General features: G+C 39.4%; 1 pseudogene; it reads right to left on the bottom strand.

Moving 5' to 3' along the window:
• Positions 1-357: 357 nt before the first annotated feature.
• LOC122732268 lies at positions 358-828 on the bottom strand (annotated as a pseudogene).
• Between the last annotated feature and the right edge of the window lie 13134 nt (positions 829-13962).

The raw sequence follows: 13962 nt of genomic DNA, 5'->3' as shown, positions 1-13962 counted from the left end.
TCCCCTTCAGATTCTTTGAGAATCAATCACTTAATATTTTCACAATTGTGTTGTTATGACATAAAGTATGTATACTTGGTAAATTCCGGTTGTGCTTCCCATTCTTGTTCTTTTCAGCACCATTTCCATCTTCTGGAGCTGTGATTTGCGGTTGTGTTGTGGTTCCACCGTCTATGGTGGTGAAAGGAGTTTATTATAAATTTTCAACAATTTTTTCATATACTTGAGGTCATATTTCCAACATTTTTATTTATTAAATTACTCCTTTAAAAATGTTTAACATTCATTTTCTTTTTTTCTTTTCTTTTCTTTTTTTATGAACAAGGCAATTTATTAGTGAATCCAGTGTGATCTGTCCTAATGTTTCTTGTTGGCAGCGGCCACCTGTCCGGTGATTCTGTCCAGGTCTCTCTGTCCCTGAGGTGTCAGCTTCCGGCCCCCATCCTGGTCCTTTTCCACCATCTTGAGGCCTTCCAGGGCCTGCAGGACCCTCCGGGCCATGCTCTTGGAGCCTCTGCTGAAGTGACTGGGCATGACCCTGTTGCGTTGGCGCCAGCCATAGATCTTGGTCATGGATCCCACCCCTGCCCCGCCTCAGAGGTATAAGTGGCAGACGGTGGAGGCAGCCCGGATGTAGAACCAGTTCTCGTCGTAGGGCGCCAGGTCCTTGTGTTTGGCCAGCTTGACCGTGTCCACCCATTCGGGGACTTTCAGCTTCCCTGACTTTTTCAGGAAGGCGGCCAGGGCCCGTCCTTCACCGTGACTCTGGGCACTCTGGGCATCGTGCGGGCTCCGCGCGGCCAGCCAGGGGAAAGGCTTAACATTCATTTTCAAATTTTGAGTTCCAAATTTTCTCCCTCCCTCCAGAACCTCCCCCACTCAGTGAGAAGGCAAGCAATATTATAATATAGTGAAGTCATAAAAAACATTTCCATATTATTCCTGTTGCAAAAAAAAGCAAGAAAAATAATGTGGAAAGAGTGCTTTGATCTGCATTATGAGTTTATCAGTTCTTTTTCTGGATGCAGATAGCATTTTTCATTACGAGTTTTTTGGAACCGTCTTGGCTCATTCTATCGATCGCAGTAACTTAGTCTTTCATACTTGATTATTATAACATTCTCTGGATTATGGAGAAAGCAAAGGAGTTACAGAAAAAAAATCTACTTCTGCTTTATCGACTATAACAAAGCCTTTGACTGTGTGGATCACAACAAAATGCGTCAAGTCCTCAAAGAGACGAGAGGACCAGATCACCTGACTTCTCTCCTGAAGAACCTGTATGCGGGCCAAGAAGCAACTGTTAGAACCTAACATAGAACAATTGCCTTGTTTAAGATTGGAAAAGGAGTAAGACAAGGCTATATATTATCACCTTATTTATTTAACTTATATGAAGAGTGTATCATGCAAAATGCCAGGATGGATAAATCAAAAGCCAGAATTAAAGTTGCCAGGAGAAATATCAACAATCTCAGATATTCAGACAATACCACTCTGAAGGCAGAAAGTGAAGGATTAAGAAGCCTTTTGATGAGGGTGAAAGAGGAGAGTGTAAAAGCTGACTTGAAGCTTAACATCAGAAAAATAAGATCTTGGCAATTGGTTCCATCACTTCCTGACAAATAGAGGGAGAAGAAATGGAAGAAATAAAAGTTATGTAAGTTTTTGTATTCTTGGGCTCAAATATCATTGCTGATGGTGACTGTGGCCATGAAAGTAAAAGACGCTTCTTGGAAGGAAAGCTATGGCAACTCTTGACAGAATACTAAAAAGCAAACATCTCTGTGTTGAAAAAGGTCTGTATACCAGACAAAGGTCCATAGAGTCAAAGCTATAGTTTTTCCAGTAACAATGCATGGCTGTTAGACTATAAGGAAAGTTGAATGTTGCAGAATTGATGCTTTCAAATTGTGGTGTTGGAGAAGATTTTTGAGAGTCCTTTGGACAGCAAAGAGATCAAATCAGTCAATTCTTTTTTTTTTCTTTTTTTTTTTTTTTGTGGGTCAATGGGGGTTAAGTGACTTGCCCAGGGTCACACAGCTAGTAAGTGTCAAGTGTCTGAGGCCGAATTTGAACCCGGGTCCTCCTGAATCCAGGGCCAGTGCTTTATCCACTGCGCCACCAGCCGCCCCCCAAATCAGTTAATTCTTAAAGAAATTAATTCAGACTATTCAAAGGAGGGACAAATACTGAAGTTGAAGATGAATTTTTTGGGCCAATGAGAAAACAGAAAATGAGAAAACAGAACTTTTGGGAAAGACCCTGATGTTGGGAAAGATTGAAGGCATAAGTAAAAAGGGATGGCAGATGATGAGATGGAAAGATAGTATCATGGAAACAGTGAATATGAACTTGGATCGACTTTTGGAAAGAGTGGAGAATAGAAGGGCCTGCCTTGCTGTGATCCATGGGGTCATGCAGAGTTGGACAGGACTGAAAAGCTTAACAATAACAACAACAAGTTATTACAATATTGCTGTGGCTGTCTACAATGTTCTCCTGGTTTTGCTCACTTCATTTTGTTGTTTTGGGGTTTGTTTTTTTTTTGCCTGGGCAATGAGGATTAAGTGACTTGTCCAGGGTCACACAGCTAGTGTAAAGTATCTGAGGCCAGATTTGAACTCAGGTCCTCCTGAATCCAGGGCCGGTGCTTTATCTACTGTGCCACCTAGCTGCCCCCTGCTCACTTAATTTTGCTGAAGTTCATATATATCTTCCCAGATTTTCCTCAAATGGTCCACTTCATAATTTTTTTATGGCACAACAGTATTCAATCACAATTGTATATCACAACTTATTCAGCCATTCTCCAACTAAGGGACATCCCCTCAATTTCCAATTCTTTACCACCACAAAATGAACTGCTTTAAGTCCTTTTGTACATATAAGTCATTTTTCTTTTTCTTTGATTTCGTTGGAATATGAACTAGAAGTGGTATTTCTGGGTTAAAGTTTAGGCACAGTTTTATAACCCTTCTAGCATAGTTCCAAATTGTTCTCCAGAAAGGTTAGACCAATTTACAACTCTACCCATTGGCATACCCATTTTTTCCATATTCCCTCCAGCATTTGTTATTTTCCTTTTCTGTCATATAAGCCAATCTGATTTATATGAGGTAGAACCTCAGAGTTGTTTTAATTTGCATTTCTCTAATCAATAATGATTTAGATATTAAACTATTCCTAAAGAAGATTCCTGGAAATTAGAGGGACGCCAACCTGTTCAGGCTTAGTGGGCTCACTGTAGGGCCAATTTGCAGATCCTGGTGTGGTCCAAGGACAGTTATAATATGCTATGTTTATTATTTATTTAAAGTAATTCAATGTGCTCCTCTAGTGTTCAGAAGAAAATTTATTATGTCACATCTTTATCTGAAATCATCAGATCTGATTCATACAAAACTGAAAAAGGTAAGCTTCTTTGAAGCAAACATCTGACTTTTTCAAAAGATAAACTATTCCTTTTCCATGGGATTCTTTAAAGTAAAATTTCCTAGTACATGTAAAATATGAGAGAGCTTATAGAAATCAATTTTGCACAAATCTTCAAAAGCCCATCTAAAATATAAAATGAGGTATCCTAGAATATGAAATTGGTAAAAATAAGTTACAATAGATTCTTTAAATTGCTGGCACAAACTCAAAATATCTACCTACTGAAGGAAATCCAGTTCCTTTTGGATTGTATGTATACCACTTATGCAAAAGGTTTTTTTTTCCCCAAGTGGTCACCTTTCTCTATGGTGGCACCTACACAGCCCCAAAATAAACACTCGAGGGAGAATTGAAAAGAAAACAAACATCCATCACTGGCCTGAAACCTCTTTGTAGAGGCGATGCTATTTTTGTGCTCAGACACAGCTTATTTTGGAACCTCAGCCAGACGAGACTTAACTACAGCTCAAGTGATTGTGCGTGTTTTCAAACCAGACTTTTGTTTCAGTTAAGGAGAGAGGGAGAGGGAGAGGGAGAGGGAGAGGGGGAGAGGGGGAGAGAGGGAGAGAGGGAGAGAGGGAGAGAGGGGGAGGGAGAGAAAGAGAGAGAGAGAGACAGAGACAGAGACAGAGTGGCAGAGAGAGACACAGAAAGACACAGAGACAGACAGAGAGACAGAAAGAGACCAGGGTACACAGAGAAATAGAGAGAGAGAGGAGAGGAGGTAGTGACAGAGAGGACAGAGAAGACACAGAGACAGGGAGGGAGGGAGGGAGGGAGACGGGGGTGGGAAGGAGGAAGACAGAAGAGAGGGTAGAGACAGGACAGAAACAGAGAGACAGGGAGTGAGGGAGACAGAAATAGAGAAACAGAGAGAGACAGAGAGAGGAGAGAAGGCAGAGACAGGACAGAGACAGTGAAAAAGAGAAATAGAAGGAAAGAGAGAGATGGAGGGAGACGGAGGGAGGGAGAAAAGAAAGATAGAAGGAGGGAGTGAGACAGAGAGAGATAGAGGGAGGGAGGGAGGGAGAGAGGGACAGAGACACAGAGACCGAGCGACTGACCAAGACATAGGACTTCTCTCCCAGCTTAGGCTTGGTTCTCTCATGTCAGCTGTACTTCTTGATTGTACCATAAAGATATCATAGAATTGATATCTGGAAGGGACCAAGTAACCCATAGTATGTTCCAGTTTAAAATTCTGTGTAATTAGTTAAGGGTAATATATTAATGAAATCAGGGGTATATATATGTGTATGCATGTGTGTACACATATCTAAATATAGCATATATGTATGTGCATGTATGTACATTTTCTGAAACCAAATCATAGGTGTTGGGATACTTCGATACCTTTAGTGGTTCACCCTATGAAAAAGTGAGCAGGTTGTATGATGCCTCCTGTCATTTGCCCTCTTCATGGTTTGTCACTCTCCCTTCCGCCACAGTGACTATAATACCTGCCCACACATTTTGGCTCCTCTCAGGGATGTGCCAAGAAGAGTGAGATCATGTCTGTAAAGGATAACTAATACCAGGGAGCTGAAAAAGGAGATGGGGGCACCAAAGGCAGACTTCCCTCACTTCAGAACTTTGCCTAGATCTGGCCCAGCTGCCAGCATAAGTAGTGGAAATAACTATAAATGTGTTATTGAGTGGTCATTTCCCCTGGATTGCTGGAAATCTAGGAGAAGGGGGCAGTAAGAAGGGTGGGCAGGGAACGTGGCTAGAGTGAATCTTAGTAAAGGTGACCTGTGGCACCTCAGCCTACTCAACTGTGGCCTTTTATGCCCCAAATGTACAGGATACCATCTGTTCTTATTTTTAAGCTCCCACAAAAATGACAAACAAGATGCCTCTAGAGGGGACTTTAAATAACTCCCAGGACTGCAACGAGACAAAACAACTTCAGTTTTAACAGACATAAAACAACGATGACTCATTGTACAAAATAAATGTAGCTTTACAAAGATACCTGTTTAACTTGCGGAAGCTGTTTTAGCTCAAGAGTATTATGTTTCTGTGGAAGAAAAATCAGGAGCTTCGGGGTCATGAGAGATTAGGAAATGTATGTTGGAGTGTATGCATTTGTCAGGGTAATGATGGGGATGACTCAGTCCATAAAATATAACAGATGATCAAAATAGGATATTTAATGTTTGAACAGCACTATGCTAAGTAGGCTGGGGAGAATCAGAAGTACAAAAAACAGAGCACCTGACCTCAAGAAGAACATCTTGCCAGATGTCACACAGAACATTCCATCCTGGCTTCCATGCTTTTACATGACTAGGTTACAACCTCTCCACCTCTGCCTCTTGGCATCCTTAGAATCCAATCATTTCCAAGTCTGCCAAGTTGTTAGTTATCCCCTCAGGGAGTTCCATCTATCTACCTTCTATCTACTTTTCTATCTACCTACCTATCTATATCCATATATGCATATAGCCCCATAAATATACATACACAGACACATATACATTAATGGAATTATAATTTATTATATATCATACACACATATATGTAAACACATGTGTATATATGTTATATATATGAACCAGGAAGAATTGTTGAATAGGTTGTACCTCTTTTACCTCTTGTTTAGGAGGCGACAAACCTCAGAACTGAAGCTAAGAAGCTGTAAAGAAGAGAATCTTTGGCTATTCCTAGACTAAGGGTCTCTGCCTTTTTGGAAAAAAGCATAAGAGTACTTTAGCTGGGGCAGCTAGGTGGCGCAGTGGATAGAGCACCGGCCCTGAATTCAGGAGTACCTGAGTTCAAATCCGGCCTCAGACACTTAACACTTACTAGCTGTGTGACCCTGGGCAAGTCACTTAACCCCCATTGCCTCACTTAAAAAAAAAAAAGAGTACTTTAGCTGGAAAGATTACCTTAATACTGCAGGGGGGAAAGTGCAGTAATATGCAGCAGGGTCACATGTTGGAGGTGGTGAAGCCTGCAGTTGCTCATCCATTACTGACCTGGAGGAGTCCAGTGGATTGACCCTTTGGGCAGAAATATCATGTCTCAACTTAATTTCAGAGCAACCTGACTACTCTACCTTGGCAGTAGTTCAGTGGCTAAGTGACCTGCCCAATTTTGTGGCATTGTCTGGTGAGGAACCAGCCCATTGGCTCAAGTGATCTGCTTGGCCCCAACTTGCAACATCCGTGCCATGCCAGGTGATGCCAACCTAGTAGGCAAGCAACCTCGCTGCCTGGGTCAGCAACAGATCACCTAAGTGGCCAAGATCAGCCCAACCCAGAAGTGGGTCAGCGCATTCAACAGAGATGCTGTGCCTTCTGAGAAGCAAGACTATCTTAACAGAGAGACTGTTCCCTGTGAGGAGCTAGTCTAGCTGAGCAGTGGAGTTCCTCAGTGAGCTCAAGGAGGACTTTCCAGAGGGAAGGGACATTGAGGCCCCACAGTTCCCAAGTTAAGAGTTGTCTTATCCTGGGGGCAGCTAGGTGGCGCAGTGGATAGAGCACTGGCCCTGAAGTCAGGAGTACCTGAGTTCAAATCCGGCCTCAGACACTTAACCCTTACTAGCTGTGTGACCCTGGGCAAGTCACTTAACCCCAACTGCCTCACTAAAAAAAAACCAAAAACAAGAGTTGTCTTATCCTTCCTACATGTGTATCTCATTACCTTGACTATATTATGTATTATATCAGAATGTACAATATAATATATATTGTTATAAATTATATCATATATGTTACATATAATATATATTGTGGGTTTTTTTTGTTTTGTTTGTTTTGGGTTTTTTGCAGGGCAATGGGGGTTAAGTGACTTGCCCAGGGTCACACAGCCAGTAAATGTCAAGTGTCCGAGGCCGAATATGAACTCAGGTACTCCTGAATCTAGGGCCGGTGCTTTATCCACTGCGCCACCTAGCTGCCCCCAATATATATTGTTACACAATATAACTTCATGCCCACTCTCACATGGTGTGACCGTGCCACCATACACCAGAGTTCCTGCCTCCCCACCACAACATGGGTTTTCCCTCGAAAGGCAACAAAGTTTTCCCTGGTACTTGATTGGTCCAGGGTTCTAAGGCTCAAGTTGCAGCTTTTTAAATGTAATTTTTGGATAGCTTCTGGCCAAATTGATATGGGCTCTTGGTCACCTAAAGTCATAAAGAAGGCCTGCGCCTATAGAAATGAGGCCCTTCAGATTTGGTGGGTGCCTGAAGATCATGCAAGTCATTGTAGCTGGCCCTGTTAACCAGATGCATTTCTATAGAGAAGCTGGGGGCAGTGGGGAGGCCATGTCTACCCAAGCTAAGTGCTATGATATTCTTATTAAATATACTTTCTATAATGTAGCTAAGCAAATCTACTTTTGTTAAATGTTGAATGACCTTTGAGTGTCTCTTTTTTTTTTTTTTTTTTTTTTTTTTAGGCAGTGGGGGTTAAGTGACTTGCCCAGGGTCACACAGCTAGTAAGTGTCAAGTGTCTGAGGCTGGATTTGAACTCAGGTACTCCTGAATCCAGGGCTGGTGCTTTAACCACTGTGCTATCTAGCTGCCCCTTGAGTGTCTCATTTTATTCCAACAACAAACTTAAACTAATAGGGTACCAGACTGAATTGAGCCCATTAACTCTGTGTATATTTTGTGAAAATGTGTTTTGTAATTTTTTCTATTCTGGTGTTTTCATCATGAATGCTTGAAGTATTTTATTGCATTAAAACTTAATTTTTCTCCCCCATCAAATGGTACTCAGTCTTGCAGTCTAAGTTATTCTTGCTTATGAGCCTTTATTTTCTGCTTTGTGGATTATCATATTCCAAAATTTTTTCAATTAAAAATCATTTGTTGGGGCAGCTAGGTGGCGCAGTGAATAGAGCACCGGCCCTGGAGTCAGGAGGACCTGAGTTCAAATCTGGCCTCAGACACTTGACACTTACTAGCTGTGTGACCCTGGGCAAGTCACTTAACCCCCATTACCCTGCAAACAAAAACAAAAAAAAATCATTTGTTGTTTAGAGAACTGAGTCAAATTTATAAAAATACAAGTCATTCCTCAATTGATAAATGGTCAAAGGATATGAACAGGCAGTTTTTCAGACAAAGAAATCAAATCTATCTATAGTCATATGAAAAAACGCTCTAAATCATTATTGATTAGAGAAATTCGAATTAAAACAACTCTGAGGTATCACTTCACACCTATCAGAGTGGCAAATATAACAAAAAGGGAAAATTTTTTATGTTGGAGGTGATGTGGGAAAACTGGGATGCTAATTCACTGTTGGTGGAGTTGTGAATGGATCCAACCATTCTGGAGAGCAATTTTGAACCATGTCCAAAGGGTTATCAAACTGAATACCTGTTGATCCAGCAATACCACCGCTAGGTTTACATCCCAAAGACATCATAAAAAAGAGTAAAAGACCTATTTGTACAAAAATATTTATAGCACCTCTTTTTGTAGTGGCTAAGAATTGGAAATCAAAGGAGTGTCCATCAACTGGGGAATGTCTGAACAAGCTATGGTATATGATTGTAATGGAATATTATTGTGCTATCAGAAATGACAAGCAGGATGATTTCAGAAAGGCCTGGAAAGACATGTATGAAATGATGTATTGTGAAGTGAGTAGAACCAGGAGAATGTTGTGCACAGTGACAGCAATATTATTTGATGAAGAACTATGAATGACAACTATTTTCAGCAATACAATGATCCAAGACAATCCGAAAGGACTAATGATGAAGCACCTCCAAAGAAAGAACTGATATTGTTGGAACACACACTTAAACATGGTATTTTTTACTTTCTTTCATTTCTTTCTTTCATTTCAGTTTTCTTATAAAAAAATGACTTATATGGTAATGTTTTACATTTATAGGCTTACTGCCTCAGGTAGGGGAAAGAGGAGCGATAGAAGGAGGGATAAAATTTGTAACTCAAAACTTTAAATAAAAATGTTCATCATTATTTTTTTTTTTTTAGTGAGGCAACTGGGGTTAAGTGACTTGCCCAGGGTCACACAGCTAGTTAAGTGTTAACTGTCTAAGGCCGGATTTGAACTCAGGTACTCCTGACTCCAGGGCCGGTGCTCTATCCATTGCGCCATCTAGCTGCCCCATCATTATTTTTTAAAAAGAATCATTTGTTTTCTCTCTTACCTATCTCCTCTCACCAATTCCATTGAAAAGAAGAAAACCTTTGTAACAAATATGCATAGCTAAGCAAAAGTATATTGCCCACAGCCAAAAACCTGTGTCTCACTTTGTTTATTTAATTCATCATCTATCAATATGTAAGTAGCATTCTTCACCATTGGTTTTCTGGGGAAAATGGTTGATTTTTATAATGTTGCTATAATAAAATAGTAAAATAAATATGTAGTAAAATATAGTAAAATAAATATATAGTAAATATAGTGAAATAAAATAAAAATAATAAATATAGTAAAATGTTACACTTCTGTTCACTTCAGTGCACATTAGTTAATATAAGTATTCCCAGGTTTTTCTGAAGCTACCCCCTTCATAATTTTCTAGAACATTATAGCATTCCATTATATCAGAGACAGCTAGTTGATACAGTGTATATATTAAACCTGCAGTAAAGAAGACCCAAGTTCAAATTCATTCTCAGACATGGACTAACTGTATGACTCTGGGTAAGTCACTTAATATCTTTAAAAAAAATTTTTGTGGGGAAATGAGGATTAAGTGACTTCCCCAGAGTCACACAACTAGTAAGTGTCAAGTGTCTGAGGTCAGATTTGAACTCAGGTTCTCCTGACTCCGGGGCCGGTGCTTTATCCACTGCACCACCTAGCTGCCCCACTTAATATCTTTTTATTTCAGTTTTCTCAACTGTAAGATGAGGATAATAGCAGCACCTACCTTTTGTAGGGTTGTTGTGAGAATCAAATGAGAGTATTTGTTTAAATAAAAAGCACTTTTTACAGTGCCTAGTACATAGTAGATACTATATAAATGCTTATTCCCCACCCACTCCCTTTATATTCACATATGATCATTTGATTAGCCATGCCCCAATGGATGGACCCCTCCTTAATTTCCACTTCTTTGTGACCTCAGAAAGAGTTGCTATGAGGATTTTTCTACATATCGGATATTTTGCTCTTTTAAAAAAAATTTTTTTAGGGTATAGACTGAGTTGCTTGATCAAAGGGTATACCCGGTTTAGCAACTTTTGAGGCATAGTTCCAAATGTCTTTCCAAAATGGCTGTACCGATCCAAGTTCCACCAATAGTACATCATCAATATTCCTGTTTTCCCACAGGTCTTTCAAAATGTTAAATTTTTCTTTTTTCCCCTCAACTTTGCCAGTTTGATTGGGTGTGAACTTTAATTTCATGATTTGTAACATTATTTCATATGGTTGTAAATAGCCTTCATTTTCTTCCTTCAGAAACTTCTATTCATATCCTTTGACCATTACATTTATTAATTAGGGAATGGCTCTTATTCTTATAAATTTGAATCAGTTCCTTATGCGTCCAGGTGAGTTATTTTTGATAGTGTGTGATGTGAGTGTATATATTACAGTGGGTGATGAAAAACCCATACTATCTCCAAAATGTAATAGGAATTTTGGTGTGGTGACATGCTGTAATGTGATGACAGGGAATAGCTACCCACCCATGCCACATTATATATTTGTTACACTCCTTGCATGGGTCATATCAGCACTTGAACTTGCTCTTAATTTGGTCCACAAAGTTAAGCCACCCCCAAATCACTTACATAGATAACTTTTTCAGAATTTTAGGGGTATCTCCTGTTGAGGGGAAATATATAATTCCCTACTCACAATTTTAATTTGATGCATTTTCTGTATATTCGACCAGCTACTCACAAGGTAACACACTCACACAACCAGTAACTCACAGTAACACTTTTAGAATTTAAACCTTGCCATGTACTTAGCAAAAAGGCAAAACAAGTAAAATTACAGATATTAATATATTAAAGTTAATGCACAAATGAGAAAATACACTAGAACGTATAGATAAACCCAGCAATTTACTTAATTCTATTGTAAAGAGTGAGCATATACTAAAAAGGAAACAGGCCGGAAAGTATAGGAGGGAGGAAAACCCGTGATCTTGGGGTAACTTACAACTCTAACCATAGGCTTCAATCATATTGGCCCATTTAAGGAACCACACAGAATCCCACAGAACATCACAGAAAACGGTTTCTCCACTTATTGTTTGACTGTTGGTCCTCATCACTTTTCAGCTTTGCAAATCCTCTCCTTGGCTCCAGATGCTTCGTTGACCAATTAGCACAGAGCTTACAGCAACACAGCTCAAGTTGACTCTTTAAACCAGGCAAACAAACCTAACTAATTCCAGGAAACCAAAGCAACTATAAAATTCCTTTTATTTTTCCTTCTTAAATGAGAAGTGCCTACAGAGAGCAACAGGATCTTATGAGAATAATCATCTCTTTCTGACTCTTGTTGTCATTCAGTCATGTCCAACTCTTCCTGACCCCATTTGGAGTTTTCTTGGCAAAGACACTGGAGTGGTATGCCATTTTCCTTCTCCTGTTCATTTTATAGGTAAGAAAAGTGAAGCAAACTTAGTTAAGTGACTTGCCCAGGGTCACACAGCTATTAAGTGTCTGAGGCCGGATTTGAACTCAGGAACTCCTGAATCCAGGGCTGGTGCTTTATCCACTGTGCCACCTAGCTGCCCTTGCCCTAACTACTTCTAATTACCACAGATCCTACAGAACAGTTTTTCAGTTCGTTTCATTTTTCTCAAATTCCTATGTCAGATTCTTTTCACAAGTTCCTGTGCTCAGATCATATACATTTTAGTGGCTTAAGTGAGTCTCTTGACTTTGAGTGACTCATCTTTCATTTAAAAAGAATATAGCTCCCCAGATTTTCCCTGCAAAATCTTTTTAAAAATCACACCTTAGTCTTCATACACTTATAAGACTTCTCTTTTTTTCCCTTAAGTATTGCTCTCTTTAGCCATAACAGTTATAGTCCGTCTAGTTGTGTCATATTAATACTTTACAACTGTGAAGGCTGACATCTCTTAAATGTCCTTGAAACTGTGTTTCTTTACATTCATATTTCTCCATTGTTCAATATGTTTTTTAAAAAACCCTTTCTTCCTTTTATATTTACACCAAACTTGATTTTCCACTAAAAACTGTATCCCTAGAGTGGGGAGAACCAGATTTTTTTTGTATATTTGGAGAGTATTTGGAGTGTATATGAGAGAACTCTGCTTCATCTTAATTAGAAGTCTCCATAAAGTACATTTATAATCTGTAATCTTGTCTCCTTAATTGACCCACCAGGGAGGGTAACTTTTTTATGTTTAATGGAATTCTTTCATTAGCATTCCTACTTACAAATCAGTTTCTCATGAGTTTACCTTGTTTGAGCAAACTGTAGCAATCTATGGGTAAAATAGCTAGTTGTAGCTAATTCTACAATTAGAATTAGTTGTTCTAGAATTTTATACCACACATTAACTCCAACTATAAAGAGTTGTAGTTCTAGAATTCCCAACTTGGCACACATTAACTCTGGCTATAAAGATTTAGTAAGACACTTATAAGACACAGCAGCTATAGTTATTTTAGATTAAATTCATTTCACCAAACATTTACAGTAAGTAACTACCTACTATATGCAAGATACTGTACTGGTTAGAGATGAAAAATGACTTATTCTCTTCTTTCAAAGAGATTACAATCTACACACCAGTAGATATATGGTATGTACTGTGAGAAAATAATGGGGTTTGACAGATACTCAAAGGCTCACCTGGAGATTAATCTAAACTGATTGAATTAAATGAGAGTGACTGACTTTGCTGATTAGCCTACTTCAAGTTAATTAGATTGTAACCTCGCCTGGCTGGCCCTTAAAGAAGTATTGTTCTCAGAAGCCAAGGACTTTGAACTCAACTCGAGACCACCTTCAAGTCCAGTGAACCAATGGATTTGGATGACGCAAGCCAATCAGCTTGAAGCAGTGTGTAAGGACCGCCTCTGCTCCAGACCTATAAAAAGCTTCCACACACTCAGTTTGAGAGGAGTTCATGATTGAAAAAGGCTTGTGGTGGAGGACTTGAGGAAGAGCCAGACCAGGCTGGAACTCTAGGCTAGATAGGCCTTTTCTTAACTTTCTGAACTCCACGTGAATACCTGGTATACTTTACTAAATGCTTAATGCCCAAAGACTGGTGCTAAAGCTTCTAATTTAAGGTGACCACACATTAGATTTTAGACATCATAGCTAGAATTTTAGCCCCTTACAGTACATAAGTAATTCTAATACAGGTTTGAGTGTGAGAAGGGCAAAAGAGAGGGCCAGATAAAGTGCCTTAGGTTAATTGGAAGAGAGAGGAATCAGTTTCAGCTGGGGTAATAACACAGGTGACAAACTTTGGACTTTGAAAAAAAGAGAATAATTTTGAATGTGTCTAGAGCATTAAATGTAAGGATGTAAAGAGGAAATATGACACCAAAAAACAGCCTGTAAGTCAGTTATCCAAT

This window comes from Dromiciops gliroides, chromosome 6 (assembly GCF_019393635.1).
Source record: "Dromiciops gliroides isolate mDroGli1 chromosome 6, mDroGli1.pri, whole genome shotgun sequence".
In the NCBI taxonomy this organism is placed as follows: Eukaryota; Metazoa; Chordata; class Mammalia; order Microbiotheria; family Microbiotheriidae; genus Dromiciops; species Dromiciops gliroides.
The sequence above is the reverse complement of the archived record's forward strand: the minus strand, read 5'-3'. Positions and strand labels throughout refer to the sequence as shown.